Raw genomic sequence first — 15779 nt, forward strand, 5'->3', positions numbered from 1 at the left:
GGGCCTCTATATTACAGTTATTCAGGAGCAAGGGGCTCTATATTACAGTTATTCAGGAGCAAGGGGCTCTATATTACAGTTATTCAGGAGCAAGGGGCTCTATATTACAGTTATTCAGGAGAAAAGGGGCTCTATATTACAGTTATTCAGGAGAAAATGCCCCTATATTACAGTTATTCAGGAGCAAGGGGCTCTATATTACAGTTATTCAGGAGAAAATGCCCCTATATTACAGTTATTCAGGAGAAAGGGGCCTCTATATTACAGTTATTCAGGAGAAAATGCCCCTATATTACAGTTATTCAGGAGCAAGGGGCTCTATATTACAGTTATTCAGGAGAAAGGGGCCTCTATATTACAGTTATTCAGGAGCAAGGGGCTCTATATTACAGTTATTCAGGAGCAAGGGGCTCTATATTACAGTTATTCAGGAGAAAATGCCCCTATATTACAGTTATTCAGGAGAAAGGGGCCTCTATATTACAGTTATTCAGGAGAAAGGGCCTCTATATTACAGTTATTCAGGAGCAAGGGGCTCTATATTACAGTTATTCAGGAGCAAGGGGCTCTATATTACAGTTATTCAGGAGCAAGGGGCTCTATATTACAGTTATTCAGGAGCAAGGGGCTCTATATTACAGTTATTCAGGAGCAAGGGGCTCTATATTACAGTTATTCAGGAGAAAGGGGCCTCTATATTACAGTTATTCAGGAGAAAGGGGCCTCTATATTACAGTTATTCAGGAGAAAGGGGCCTCTATATTACAGTTATTCAGGAGAAAGGGGCCTCTATATTACAGCTATTCAGGAGAAAGGGGCCTCTATATTACAGCTATTCAGGAGAAAGGGGCCTCTATATTACAGCTATTCAGGAGAAAAAGTCTTTACCTCAGCAGGCTAATCATATCCCTTGTAGAGTGAGTGGCTTGGCTGTGGTTAGAAACTCACAGCAGATCTCACCCCATTACACCTACGCCGCTGTACATATTCATTATACGTTATAAGTGCGCTCATGTTGCTGGAGAGGGACGCCAGTGGTGCTCTGCACAGCTGCTTTCTCATGAAAGATTTGGCATCTGAATGAAGCTGAGGATTATGATGACTTGAGGAGTGTTGCCATGGATGCAGCTCCTTTCTGCCAATTCACCCTGGTGCCTCGCAGTTCTGGAGACATTTTAAGACGATACAAGAAAGCCCCCAAATGGAGGTGGCACGTCTGCTAATTTTCCTCTTACCACCATTATGTCCATCCTATTACAATCCTGTTATTCAGAGGTGGCGTATATCTGACCTCATTTGTGTGGTCTGCATGTTACACTTACTCCCCCTCTGCCGAATGGATACTACATTTAAAGCCTGTTTCGGGTTTAGAATGCTATTATTTTTTACTGCAGTGTGTTGTCTGTGCCTTTGTGTGTGGTTCTGTGACCTGACCTGACGGGGAGGGTGGCACAGCACCCCGAAATGTGCCCACTGTGTGCCGAGAGCAGCGGGCACGGGCACGGGGCATAGCCTGACTCCCCCGAAAACAAAACCCCCCGCCGTTGCCTGAGGCCACGAAGCCCCGCGCTGCGTTTCCATGGAAACACACCGCAAGGCACGACAGCTGGTAATTAGTCCACTCGGCAACAGTAACAATGGCGAGCTGCCTAGGAAGAGCCTGGCGGAGGGAAAAAACACAAAGACACACGCCGCTGCTGCTGGGTTTTTATTTAAACCGAGCCCCCTTGGGTCTTTCAGGTACATGCGGGGACACTTTCGTGAGGAGCATTCAACTAACCCAGCGTCGCCTCGACAAAGGCCACTGTACATTGTCAAGTACATTTAAAACGTTTCTAAGTCAAAGGTTCTTTACTACAGCATCCCTAACTCAGTATAAAAACAAAAAAGGCCTAATCAACTGAAAATAATAAACACAACTATTTGTTTCATAATTACAATTGATTTTGTGGCATTCGGTTCGGCATTCGTCTCGGCTGCGCCGGCAGGTGGAGAGAGAACACGCACCTGGTTTGCGTTAATTAATCACACCTAAAGGTGTGTGCCTTTCCACAGTTCGGGGCCGAGACCGGGAGCACACAGAGAGGGCGCGTTTTGATGGTCATTTAATTTAGTTTCAGTTTAGTTGGTTAGCACGACAAGAGAGACTAAAAAAAGCTGGTCCGTTAAAAGCGTGCCAGTTATGATCTGTGAACCGAAAAGGCTGCCATTTTCCTTATTTGCCGTTACTTCTTATTTTAGTTTGTTTTAGTTTCTTGTTTTCGCCCGGAAGGGCGAAGGGTGTTCGTTTGATTTTGTGTTGTGGGTGCGCGCTCTCTCTCTCCATGCAGCAACCAACGGTGTTCTCATGGCGCTGCCGCATCTGTCACGCTGGCGTGTGACAGTGTTTTATTCATTTATTTATTTATTTTAATTTATTTTTTATTATTATTAAAGCAAATTACTGCTATTCTCTTCACGTTCACGTAGCAAATGCTATCATCCAGAGTGACTAAGACCATGTTCAGACTACAGCTGAAAGGTGTTCATTAAAAAAAAAAATTGGGAGACAGTTCTGATCTTTTTAGAACAATGTGAATTGGGCGGAAAAAACATGTGGAGTCACATCCTTTGTTCTGATTGGTGGCACATCCATGTGTGGAAATAAATTGGACCTGCAGCCATATGACTTTCATGAGACTGTCATGTTTGCTGCAATCACTGTTGGTCAGGCCCTATATGCGTTTAGTATGCTGGTGTCCACTAAGTGGGCGAGGTTTGCCCTCGATCAAAGACAGGTTTGGTCCAGAAGGGTATTCTACACCAAACCAGTGGTACACTGGTGTAGTGATTCTTATGTGACTCTCCGTGTGACAGGTTAATGATGTCATCATTCTGCATTGGCAGTACTGTGGGCTCCCTTTCAAAAATGAATGCGAGCAGCTAGTGTAAAAGACTTTGATCTGAACAGCGAATCGGAACTGAGCATCAAGACCTGCAGTCTGGACGTAGCCTCACACCGTGGCATGCAGTGTTCTGAAAGCTGGAAATGTATAAAGGCGGCGTTTCGCCCGGGAATCAAACCCGCAACCTCATAGTTACGAGACCAGTTCCTTTGGGCTGGAATTCCCACACTCCCGTTTCCATGGCCCCGCTCCCGACGCCGCTCACGCATCCAGTCACATGTTCCTTGTGAGGGAATATCTTGGTGGAGAAACAGGATTTTGTGTCCTCCCTCCTTGGCTTCGCCCAGGCTAGCTTGGTAAAAGGCTTTCAGTATGATTTAAACATTGAACTGAAGCCATTGCTCAGAAGTGCTTGTCAAAACAATTTGGCGGAATGCGGGGTTTTGGTCCACCGGCCGCAGTGCAATACCCGTAACGTGACTTTCAAACCAAAAAGGCACGGGACCGGCGAGCTCCAGCGGACCACCGGGGCGCTGGCTCGCACCGCTGCGTGTTCTTTGGCTGTTGGGCTTGGCCGCGACTCCGCCGTCTCCCACACACCGAGAGCGAGCTTCGCTCTCCGAGCGAATACCGGGGTTATGCCAGGTAACCGGTATCCCATGAGCCTACGGGGCACGCGCGGAAGAGAAAAACAGCTGCTTTAGGACCTTTGCAAACTGCCGTGTTTATCGTAGGAAAAGGCTATCTGCGCTCTCCTTGAAAAACAGCACAAAGGTCCACAGAAACAGGCCCACCGCGAAATGTATTTTGAGCTTCACTCAGTAGCTGAGCTGTGCCAGGAATGGGTCCGGCCGCTGTCCCGCTGTGACTGAGCCTCTGTTTGATCCGCCATTGATCTGTCAGCAGCCCTGTGAGTGCTGTGGGAGGGGGGGTGTTTGGCAGTGTTAATGCTATTGCTCTCTGTGACATCATGAACACTGCAGAACAAGAATCAGGGAATGGGCTCAGATTACAGACATAACTGCTCTCTCCCACCCCACCGCACACATACACTTGAGCTGTGAGGGGGCAGCCAGGCCTGAACACGGGTGTCATACCTCTCTCCCTCTCTGAGACAGGTATGACCAAAACATCCCACATCTGAGCTCAGAATTTTGTCACCTCTCTCACTCTTTCTCTCAGAGACAGGTATGACCAAAACATCCCACATCTGGGCTCAGAATCCAGTCACCTTCTCTCTTCACACAGAGAAAGGTATGACCAAAACACCCCACATCCAAGCTCAGAATCCAGTCACACCTCTCTCCCACTCAGAGACAGGTATGACCAAAACATCCCACATCTGAGCTCAGAATCCAGTCACACCTCTCTCCCACTCAGAGACAGGTATGACCAAAACATCCCACATCTGAGCTCAGAATCCAGTCACACTTCTCTCCCTCTCTGAGACAGGTATGACCAAAACATCCCACATCTGAGCTCAGAATTCTGTCACCTCTCTCGCTCTTTCTCACAGTGACAGGTATGACCAAAACATCCCACATCTGAGCTCAGAATTCAGTCACCTTTCTCTCTTTCACACATAGAAAGGTATGACCAAAACACCCCACATCCAAGCTCAGAATCCAGTCACACCTCTCTCCCACTCAGAGACAGGTATGACCAAAACATCCCACATCTGAGCTCAGAATCCAGTCACACCTCTCTCCCACTCAGAGACAGGTATGACCAAAACATCCCACATCTGAGCTCAGAATCCAGTCACACTTCTCTCTCTCTCAGAGACAGGTATGACCAAAACATCCCACATCTGAGCTCAGAATCCGGTCACACCTCTCTCTCTCGCTCAGAGACAGGTATGACCAAAACATCCCACACCTGAGCTCAGAATCCGGTCACACCTCTCTCTCTAGCTCAGACACAGGTATGGCCAAAACATCCCGCATCTGAGCTCAGAATCCAGTCACCTCTCTCTCTCAGAGACTATTCCCAAAATGGCACACTTTTTCCTGCTCAGAACAGCGCTAGTCATCATCAAAACCACCAATCCAAAACTCACACTGTGCGGCTGCAATAATAATGATGTGTTGCCGTGGCAATCATTACAGTGATGGGGTCCATGCTGTTGGTTTTTTCCTCTGGTTTTTCTGTACAGTCTGCAGCAGAAACTGGAGAAAATACCATGCTGTCACAATAACACAGAACCTTGAGAGTCAAGGATATCTTATACACACACACACAAACACACACACACACACACTCTCTCGCTCTCTTGCACACACACACACATACACTCTCTCTCTCTCTCTCTTGCGCACATGCAAAAACTCACACACACACACTTTCTCTTGCATGATCACACACACACACACTCATACATACACACACTTTCTCTTGCATGCACACACAGACACTCTCTCTCTTTATTGCACACACATATACACACACGAGTGTTTAGCTGAGTGTCATGCTTCATTGCACATACAGAGTATTGGGAAACCACAGATAATCTAATTTGTGTCCCTATTACAGGGCAGTCCTGGAGTTACCATGGTGAAATGACCCTTAAGCTGTCCTGGTTGTCACTACACACAGATTACGGACTCAGAATCTAACTCCCCCTTTGTGCGTTTAAAGGTCCTTTGGTGTGGGGGGCTTTAATGCGTTTAACTGCAGCCCTTCAGCTGATAACGGGAAAATGCAGACAACCAGTGTGATGCGCATGGAGACTTAGACCACGACCTCCTGTCAACACTGAGCCCTGTATACACTCTCCCTCCCCCCACTCTATCTCTCCCCTCTCTTCCTTTTTCTTTGCCTCACTTCTCTCTCTACCTCTCTTTTCTCTCTCTCTCACATACTTTTCTCTCTCTCTCTCTCTGTTTCACACAGAGCAAATAAGGAACTTTCCTGTGAACAGAAGGCAGCTCGGGTGACAACTCTCCCTGGATTTTCATCGCGGTGAAAGCCCTCCATGTTCTGTATTTGCAGAGTGAATGGGCAGCTTTGTGCTGGCGTAGGAAGAGCCTTTGCTTTCAGGCAGGCTGTCACCTGTGCCCTCTACTCCACCTTCCTCTTCACCCTGGGCAGCTGTGACCCAGATGGACCCCTTCGGAGACCACACGCCCTGGTTTCCCAGGTGTGGGGTTTCTGAACCCGCCAGGCTGTGGCCCCAGGCCTCAATAGAGGCCCCTGCCCATTGACCCCTGCTAAAGGCTTCACTGCTACTATCACACCTGCTGGTGCTACAGCAAAGATGACTTTTTCCTTTCAGTGCCACTGCCAGCCTGAAAATGCACCTCTTTCTCCCCCTGGTGGACACATCAATGATTGCAGTTATTATGACCGTGGCACTGTCAGGGTTTCTTGCAGACTATCATACCAAACACAAGGGAGTGTCTAGGTGAAGTGTTTCTTTTTTCTAAGTGCAGAACACCAGTTGAAACTGACAGAAGAGCGCCACTGTGTGGCCATTTGAAATATCAGTTGAGCGACAGAAGGGTTGGCTCAAGGCAGAATGGATTTTTAGAGGGTTCCAGAGAAACTCAGGCTAGACTAGAGAAACTAGGGTAGACTAGACCAATCGGCAGTGGTACTTTAAGCTGCATGTTTTTGTTTTGAAACTAGCATTTTAGCATCCAGGACCTACATTCCTGGGTCAGCATAGCATAGAACACCAATGTTGAACAATCCTGGAAGCTGGTCTAGGCTCACCACAATGAAAGTGCCTCACAGGCTTTTCAATAGCGAGAGTCATGTTAAGTCAAACTAGGAGGCATGAAAATAAGATACAAATGCTGCATGCTACAAAAGTAAGAGAAGTGGGTCAGAAAGGCAAAATTGCAGTTATGAACAGGCGGTTCACAGTCAGGTTTCGATCATTATTGAAAAGCTTATTTCAGAACTCCCATCACACGGATGGAGATAATGTGAATGTGACAGTAGATGGCGCTGTTGCAGCGTGACTTTCCTATTGTAGGGCGGTTTACAGAAGTGTACCCCTTATCAGACCCCCAAAGGAAAACAGACTGTTTACTGTGCTGACAGGGAGTCAGCAGGTGTGATAAAGAGGCAGTGCTCATTTGAAAAACATCCTACTGGATCGGCATTATGTGAACTTTAGGTTCTCCATAATACAATGTAATCATGTTTTTTTGTATTGATGAAAAAGTCAATGTCATGGGGAACAAGTTGGCGTCTTTGGTGGTGGGATGCTGAATTAAGAACTTGATACCTATGGGTCAGCACCCAGCCAGCTACAGACGTTAACTCGGTGCGATGTGCTTACAGAGATAGCAAAAAGATAGCAAAAGTCACAATGGGTAGATCTTAGAGAGGGTAGTAGTAGCTGGCTTTTAGGTCATTTACTCCACACTGGAATGTCTAATAATTTTTTCGCTGAAAGCTAAGAAGTTACTTTTTTTTTTAGAAAAAAGTGCACAATACTTTTTTTCGGAAATACAATCTGCACTATTGTGAGTAGTTTCATGAGAATATTCTGTATTTATTTATTTATAATTCGTTTCGTTTTTTTTTCCTTGCCTTTGAGTTCTGAGGGCAGAATACGTAATCAGGGAAAGGGTTGGGCTTCATTGTGAAGTTAAATGGAGTTTAATAAGTAGCAAAGTTGCAGGTAAAGCGCCCAGAATTAGCATCTCAGGCACAGCTCGCACAGGGACGCCGGCGGAGTGACCTCATCATGGCACCTTCGCCCCCGCGCATCAGCGGACGCGCAGCAGACCCGCAACCCCTGGGCGGCCGCCTCTACATCATGACTCATTTCCCCGCCGTTAAAGAAACGGCGCTTCACGCTTAATGCAGTGAGAGGCCGAGTCTAGCAGGAGACGAGCTCCATGCGTTTCATCACTGCAGCTGGGAAACATTGCATAAACCGGATATTTAATTACGATTTCAAAGAAATGTGTACAAGCCGATGAGACTCTCATTTCAAAAGCGAGGTTTTCTCTAATTAAAGACGGGTCGTTTTGACCGAGGTACATGCTAATCAAATGGCTGCGCTAATGACCAAATTTGAAGTACTGAGCGCTTCTCTCTTCTGGTAATGTGAAAAAAAAGTTTCAGAACATTAGATTTTTTTCTTTTTTACCTTGTCTTTTGTAATCTTTATTGTCTATAATTTGTTTTAATATTGTGTGTGTTATATGTCTTGGCCAGGCCACTCTTGAAAAAAAGAATTTTAATCTCAATTCCTGGTTAAATAAAGGTTTTAATAATAATCTTTAATAATACTTACTTTCATTTAATAGTAAGCAAATAGTCCAAAATCCTGAGTTGATATTATTGGCACATTCATCAATGCTATTTAATGAAACATATTAAATATGTGTCATTCACTATTATGTGAAAGTGTGCATTATTTATCTATAGTGTCATTATTACTATGTAGCGGTAACAGACTCCTACCACCAGGGAACTGGAGAAAAAGCGCAAAGAACCTGATTTCTGAAAACAGGACCCTAAACACAACTCCAGTAAACTTGTAAAAAATCATAAGGTTGGCACATTCTCCTAGATTCAGTCAAACACACTTAGCCAATTTAAGGGCATATGCAATTCAGCCAATCCAGACTTAAGTTGTTTTGGACTAAATCAAACTGACCTTAAAACTCATTAAGACTGAAAAATCCAATAAACTGTAAACAATGTGGCCTGAAAATTGTCATTTTAAAATACAATTACCACATTGTAATCAAAGAAAGAAAGGTTGAAATAATTCAGTGAATAACTAAAAAAAATCATAGTCAATTCTTGCAACATTATAGCAATAATTCTATTAAAGAATATAATGTAAATATAAATATAACCGCAAGAGGTAATTAACGGGGTCCAAGCATTATGCATGCAGTAAGGACACACATCAGCACTTTGAGATACTGCTTGAAAAGTGCTTTATAAATAAAATTTATTATTATTATTATTATTATTATTATTACATTGGATGGATGGTACAAAATGTCTTTTTTTACACAGGCTAGCATTGCATCGAAACCTCACCTGCATCCCTCCCTGCAGCGCTTGGTGTATCTTCTGTAGTGTATCATACACCACATGGGAGGACTTCAGCGACATCAGTGCTGAGCTTGAGTCTGAGCATATCACTGCTCCACCAGGCCTCACTTCCGCTACCCATTCTAAAGCCAGAAGAACGGCTATCAGCTGAGCTGTGCAAACTGCTGTGTGATTGGACACCCTCCTGCTCACTGCCACCTTGGACACGGGCACAGGAAATGCCGCGCTCGTGCGCCCTGAGCGGGGGTCTTAGGAGCCGTCTCTTTAAGTAGGGACGGAGTGTAGCACAGTGGGTAAGGAACTGGGCTTGTAACCGAAAGGTCGCAGGTTCGATTCCCGGGTAGGACACTGCCGTTGTACCCTTGAGCAAGGTACTTAACTGAAATTGCTTCAGTATATATCCAGCTGTATAAATGGATACAATGTAAAATGCTATGTAAAAGTTGTGTAAGTCGCTCTGGATAAGAGCGTCTGCTAAATGCCTGTAATGTAATGTAATGTAAATAGGAAGGAAGACGCAAAGCTCTGACAGTGGTTCCCAGCCCCGGTCCTGGAGATCTACGACCAGGTTTTCGTTCCAACCCTAATTTGGCACACCTAATTCCATTAATTCATTTGCAGCTCAGTGAGACCTTTAGCCATTGAACGAGGAATGAGCCTTGTTTAGGGTTGGAGTGAAAACCTTCAGGACGGCAGATCGCCAGGAAGTGGATGGGTTACCACTGCTCTGTATCGATGTCTCTGTTCTCCTCCTCAACAGTATCCCTGATTGTAAGGTTGTGTGGATCGGCTGCTGATCAGTGTCAGGAAACCGAGTGTTAATGAATGAATGAATGAATGAATTAGTCATTGAGAGCAGCTGTTGTGCATTATTCTCTTCTCCTATTAGGGTGTGACAATGCCCTTCCCATCAGGATTTAAAGAGGCAGGAAATGGCATCATCCATCCATTAACTATACACGCTTATCCTGGGAAGGGTCGTGGGGGTGCTGGAGCCTATCCCAGCGTGCATTGGGTGAAAGGCAGGAATACACCCTGAACACCAATGGGCAATTTTAGAGCCTCCAGTTAACCTAACCTGCATGTATTTGGACTGTGGGAGAAAACCGGGGTCCCACACAGCCATGCAAACTCCACACAGAAAGGCTGGGATTTGAACCCAGGACATTCTCGCTGTGAGGTGGCAGTGCTACTCACTGCACCACTATGCTGCCCAAAAAATGACATCGGTATTCATTTTATATTCAACCATCTCTTGCGTCTGCCTTCATGTCAGCACCCTATTTAGCTAGAAACTCTGTGGGCCAGTGTTTAGCCTGCAGCTGTGTACTAACACTGGTGTCTGTACAAACGCAGGATCTGCTGCGCACTGAGTTTAGGAAGGTCTTGATTGCAGCGGGCATTTGGAGTTCTGTATCTGCTGAACCCCAGCATGCCTCCTGCTAGTCCTGGGGTTCAGTATTTACGTTCTCCCTGCTGCTGTGCGTGCACTTTTGAGTGATATTCAGAGAGATTTAATGCACCAGTTCTGTTGTAAGCACAGCGAAAGCAGAGAATGGAAATGTTTTGATATTTGAAGTGGGATCATTTTTTAAAAAATCCTGAAATATCTGTGATTGTAGTGACTACAATATAAATGAGACAATGCCTTAAAACCACTTGAAATGTGCCTCTGAACTTTATTCTAAATAAACTGCAACAAAGGGAACATTTCCTAGACATAAGTACTAAATGTCATATTGATAACTTCATGATTTGAATGCTAACTCAATAATGTAAATACTGTGATTACTGAAATAATTAGCCTCTCTGGCATTCGCATATGAAACTGATAACTAGATAAATTTGATTAAACACACCTCTAACCACACATTAATTGCTATAGTTAATACTGGTGACTGTTGAATGAATATAATTATTCAGTTATCAGTATACACCAGGTGCCTGGTGTACCGCTTCGACCCAGTGCACCCACTGCAAGAATAACACTGATAAGGAAAATGATTTGAAATCAGAAACATGCGCACGTCATTGCTCATCAATCAACCGAATAATTAATAAAAGCTGTTGAGAAATTGCAATTTGAATTTAATCAGTAATTTCATCATTACTTCAGTCTCTTAAATGACAATGTTGTCCTGTTAAAAATTCATTTGAACGATGTGAAATCTCAATTAAATATTTATTGCTTGAGCATGAAGTAGTATAGTTTTAAAATGCCAATTTAATGGAAGAACAGTTCTCAATATAACCCAGGACAGCAATTTTGGAGACACTGAGAATAATATCATTTACGTAGCCTATTTATTTATTTTGCTACAAAATACATTTTTCAAGTGAATAATTTATGTTCCCAGTTGGAGACACGAATGAAGACACGAATGAAGTAGGCAATTTAGCAGTGGTAGCTGACTCTGTTCCTGGAAATCTACCATCCAGGTCTTCATTTCAACCGTAATTTGGCACACCTGACTCTACTAATTAGCAGCTCAATGAAATCTCTAGCTGTTGAATGAGGTGTGCTTTGTTAGAGTTGGAGTAAAAACCTACAGGATGGTAGATCTCCAGGAACAGGGTTGAGCAGTTCTGCTCTAGCTGTTGAATGAGGTGTGCTTTGTTAGGGTTGGAGTGAAAACCTACAGGACGATAGATCTCCAGGAACAGGATTGGTTACCACTGAACCAGTACAGTGCTGGGAGCATGCTACAATCCGGACTAAGGCAATGATTTACAGCTGGAAATACGGAAAATCCCATGCTGGTCTTCAGCTTGAAGGCATGCTGGATTTCATCCTATTAGTATTTAAGGACTTTAATTTTAGATTTTTTGTTGTTGTTGATGTTTCAGTACACAGACCAATGGAGGGTTAGCAATCAGAGCACCAGGAAGCTAGGCTGGTTGACCCAGCCACGCAGATGACCCAGCATGGCTAGCAGAACTAGCCTTGGATATCCAGTGCAAGTTGATACTTCTTGCCTAGCCCTGCAGGATTTCGTGTTCATTTTGTTTATTTTAAGTTAAGCTCCAACACCCTCCACCTATCTACACGCATCCTTTTCTTATTTTCTGTTTGTCAGAGAAACTATTAAGGGATAGGGAAGAAACTGCTAATAATAATTTTAGTTTCCTTCTAAACTGGAGGTGTTGGTTTATTATTGTGTATTGTAGAGGCATTTGTTCAGTAATGTATATTGAAGTGGCATTTGTTTGTTCATAAGTCATAACTTCTATTATATAAAAATATATTCTTCCTTTCTTTATTTTTGTGGTTCGAACTGGCACACGGCACCTGAATAGCTAGGGTTTGGGAAAATAATACCATCACAGACGTTCCCAAGTTTGAATAATACATGTATTAATATACATGTTTATGGAGATATCAATATGCTGTGCATCTAGCTACGCCATCTCATTGTGATGTAATAACTGGATCTCTGAATTCTTATGTCTTATGATGTTCCTGGAATCATGATTCAAAAAGGATTGGAAAAAATGATCAGCGAGAACTGCAGGACACATTTCACGGAGTCTGTAATTGTCTGAGCTGCCGGAGAAGTCGGAACCCGTCAAATTAAATTAGCATGAGGCGGGATAGCGAGACTTTATCAACGAAGCTTTTCAGATGAACCTGGGGGCCCACACGAAGCCTGAGCCCCATTGGACGACCCATTGCCTGGCAACATCCAATTATACTCTCCTGTCATCTATTACCATGAGCGAGGCTGCAGAGGCTCAAAGGACTGATCCAGGGGGGGGTTCTATAGAATTGGCTGTGGAGTAACAATCCAGCAGTCACAAACAGACTCGACTTGCTGTCTATTTAATATCTGAGGGGTATTTCACAAAGCAGGATAATAGATTTAGCTGGATAACTGCACCGAGTAAAACCCAGAGCAGGAGCCTGTATCACAAAGCAGGATTACTGAGTTAGCTGGATAACTGCACCGAGTAAAACCCAGAGCAGGAGCCTGTATCACAAAGCAGGATTACTGAGTTAGCTGGATAACTGCGCTGAGTAAAACCCAAAGCAGGAGCCTGTATCACAAAGCAGGATTACTGAGTTAGCTGGATAACTGCACCTAGTAAAACCCAGAGCAGGAGCCTGTATCACAAAGCAGGATTACTGAGTTAGCTGGATAACTGCACCTAGTAAAACCCAGAGCAGGAGCCTGTATCACAAAGCAGGATTACTGAGTTAGCTGGATAACTGCACCGAGTTAAACCCAGAGCAGGAGCCTGTATCACAAAGCAGGATTACTGAGTTAGCTGGATAACTGCACCGAGTAAAACCCGGAGCAGGAGCCTGTATCACAAAGCAGGATTACTGAGTTAGCTGGATAACTGCACCGAATAAAACCCAGAGCAGGAGCCTGTATCACAAAGCAGGATTACTGAGTTAGCTGGATAACTGCACCGAGTAAAACCCGGAGCAGTAGCCTGTATCACAAAGCAGGATTACTGAGTTAGCTGGATAACTGCACCGAGTAAAACCCAGAGCAGGAGCCTGTATCACAAAGCAGGATTACTGAGTTAGCTGGATAACTGCACCGAGTAAAACCCAGAGCAGGAGCCTGTATCACAAAGCAGGATTACTGAGTTAGCTGGATAACTGCACCGAGTAAAACCCAGAGCAGGAGCCTGTATCACAAAGCAGGATTACTGAGTTAGCTGGATAACTGCACCGAGTAAAACCCAGAGCAGGAGCCTGTATCACAACGCAGGATTACTGAGTTAGCTGGATAACTGCACCGAGTAAAACCCAGAGCAGGAGCCTGTATCACAAAGCAGGATTACTGAGTTAGCTGGATAACTGCAAGGAGTAAAACCCAGAGCAGGAGCCTGTATCACAAAGCAGGATTACTGAGTTAGCTGGATAACTGCGCTGAGAACGGGCGGACGACCAGACGCACCGCAGGGGGTGAACGGTGCCAGTTCGGGAAACGCCGACGAACCGGCACCTGGCACAAACGGCGAGCAGACGAGCGCTCATGTTTCAGGCCCGACTAATCGACACTTCAGCGGGAGCGAGCCCAGCGGCCCTCCGGAGCGCTGACGCGGCCTGCCGTGCGCCGCGCGGCTCTGACGTCCGCAGTCACGGGGACGGCCTGAGTCATCTGGGAATGGCAGAATCGCTCCGCCGCCCTTTCCGGCCCCTTCCCTTCCCCCCCACCCCGTCCTGCCCAAGTTCGCCAAGGAGTTCGGGCTCTCTGAGAACCCTAACCCTAACCCTAACCCCCCCGGCCTGCCCGAGTTCGCCCAGGAGTTCGGGCTCTCTGAGAAACGGCCAGCTTTCCTGATAGCCGGAGCTCGCGGTTGCCATGGCTACAGATGGCCGACCATCAGCAGGGGCTCTGAGACACCGGCCCTGTGCATGCTTATGTGAGAGAGGAGAGAGAGAGAGAGAGAGAGAGAGAGAGAGGAGAGAGAGAGAGAGAGGATGTCCACTCTCAGGACCGCCGTCATCACGAGAGCTAACCCCCCCCCCACCCCTTTCTGTCAGCCCCTACCATCCCCCGCTACCTCCCGTCTGTCCGTCTTCACTTGAAACTCAATTTAGGCGCACCTCCCTTTCAAATTTCCACATCGACTTCCACGCGGCTTTGGGAGAGGACGGTAAAACAACATCCCCTGCTCACATCGCCGTCCGTGCTTATTCATCTGTTCACTTTCGCGTTATATTTATCCCCGGATTCAGCTCTTCATACAGCAGAGAAATCCGGGCTGATGAGAACATCCGGCGGGAGAATGCCATTGCATTCTTAGTGCAGCATTTGATCCGTTTTCCGCAAAAAAAACATCTAAACATTAGAGTTCACTACCAACTGAGAGCAAGCAGATGCTGTGGTTTTCCTAATTTGGACTTCCCCCGCCGCTGCGGTCCGGCCCCTCTCTCGTCGTCGTCTCCACCCTGCCCGCTTCCGTCGCCGCCTGACGCTCCCCACCGTCGCCACTCGGCCCCGCCCATCGTCTGAGCCGCCACCTCGGGACTGTCACGTAGCTGGCGCTAATTTGATCAACGCGAACACTGGCTGACTGGCCGTGTTTGTCACAAAGCTACACCCTGAGCCGACCAGAGGAGGATGGGTCTCCCCCCTTGAGCCCGGGTCCTTCCGAGGTGTCTTCCCATCTGTTACAGGGAGATTTTCCTTGCCATTGTTGCCTTGGGCTTGCTCCTGTGGGGGATTGAGGCCAGGGTTGTCTGTGAAGCGTATTGTGACAATTGATTGTGAAACGCGCAGTATAAATGAATTTAGATATTATTATTATTTTTATTTTTTTTATTTTACAGCGAGTCAAAACATCGACATATTTGATCTATCAGCATCTATTCTAATATCTACAGAGCATTAGATTAGATTTTATCATTAGATATAATATTAGATAAAGTGAACCTGAATGAAGACAGAACACATTTTTTCAATTATTATTTCATTTATTTAATGATAAAAGTTATCAAACACCTATATCATCCATGTGCAGAAAAGAAGCCCCAAAATGTTCTGGGAAAGGAGGACATCTGCTCAGCCTGCTCAAAATACAAAACTGTTATCAGCCACTGCCTTTTTAAGCCTTAACAAGCTTTACAACATGACATTGAAAAACATTTTGCAAGCTAAACTTGCACTTTGACGCTTGCATACGTAGGGGCTTATTCACACTGAAATGCCTATGTTGCGGGGGGTGTTGACGGTGCGCTTACTTTGGCTGTGGTATAAGAGGACAATCCTCGTCTTTGCCAGCTGTGGAATTACAGGCTGTGATGCAGGTGGCTGTGATGCTGCTGCTGCTAGCCTGCTGTTGGTCTGGTGCGGGAGCGCTACTGTGGCTAACGGCTAGCTTAGCCTCTTCCACACTAGCGCTATC

The sequence above is a fragment of the Anguilla rostrata genome, chromosome 17 (assembly GCF_018555375.3).
Source record: "Anguilla rostrata isolate EN2019 chromosome 17, ASM1855537v3, whole genome shotgun sequence".
NCBI classification, from domain to species: domain Eukaryota; kingdom Metazoa; phylum Chordata; class Actinopteri; order Anguilliformes; family Anguillidae; genus Anguilla; species Anguilla rostrata.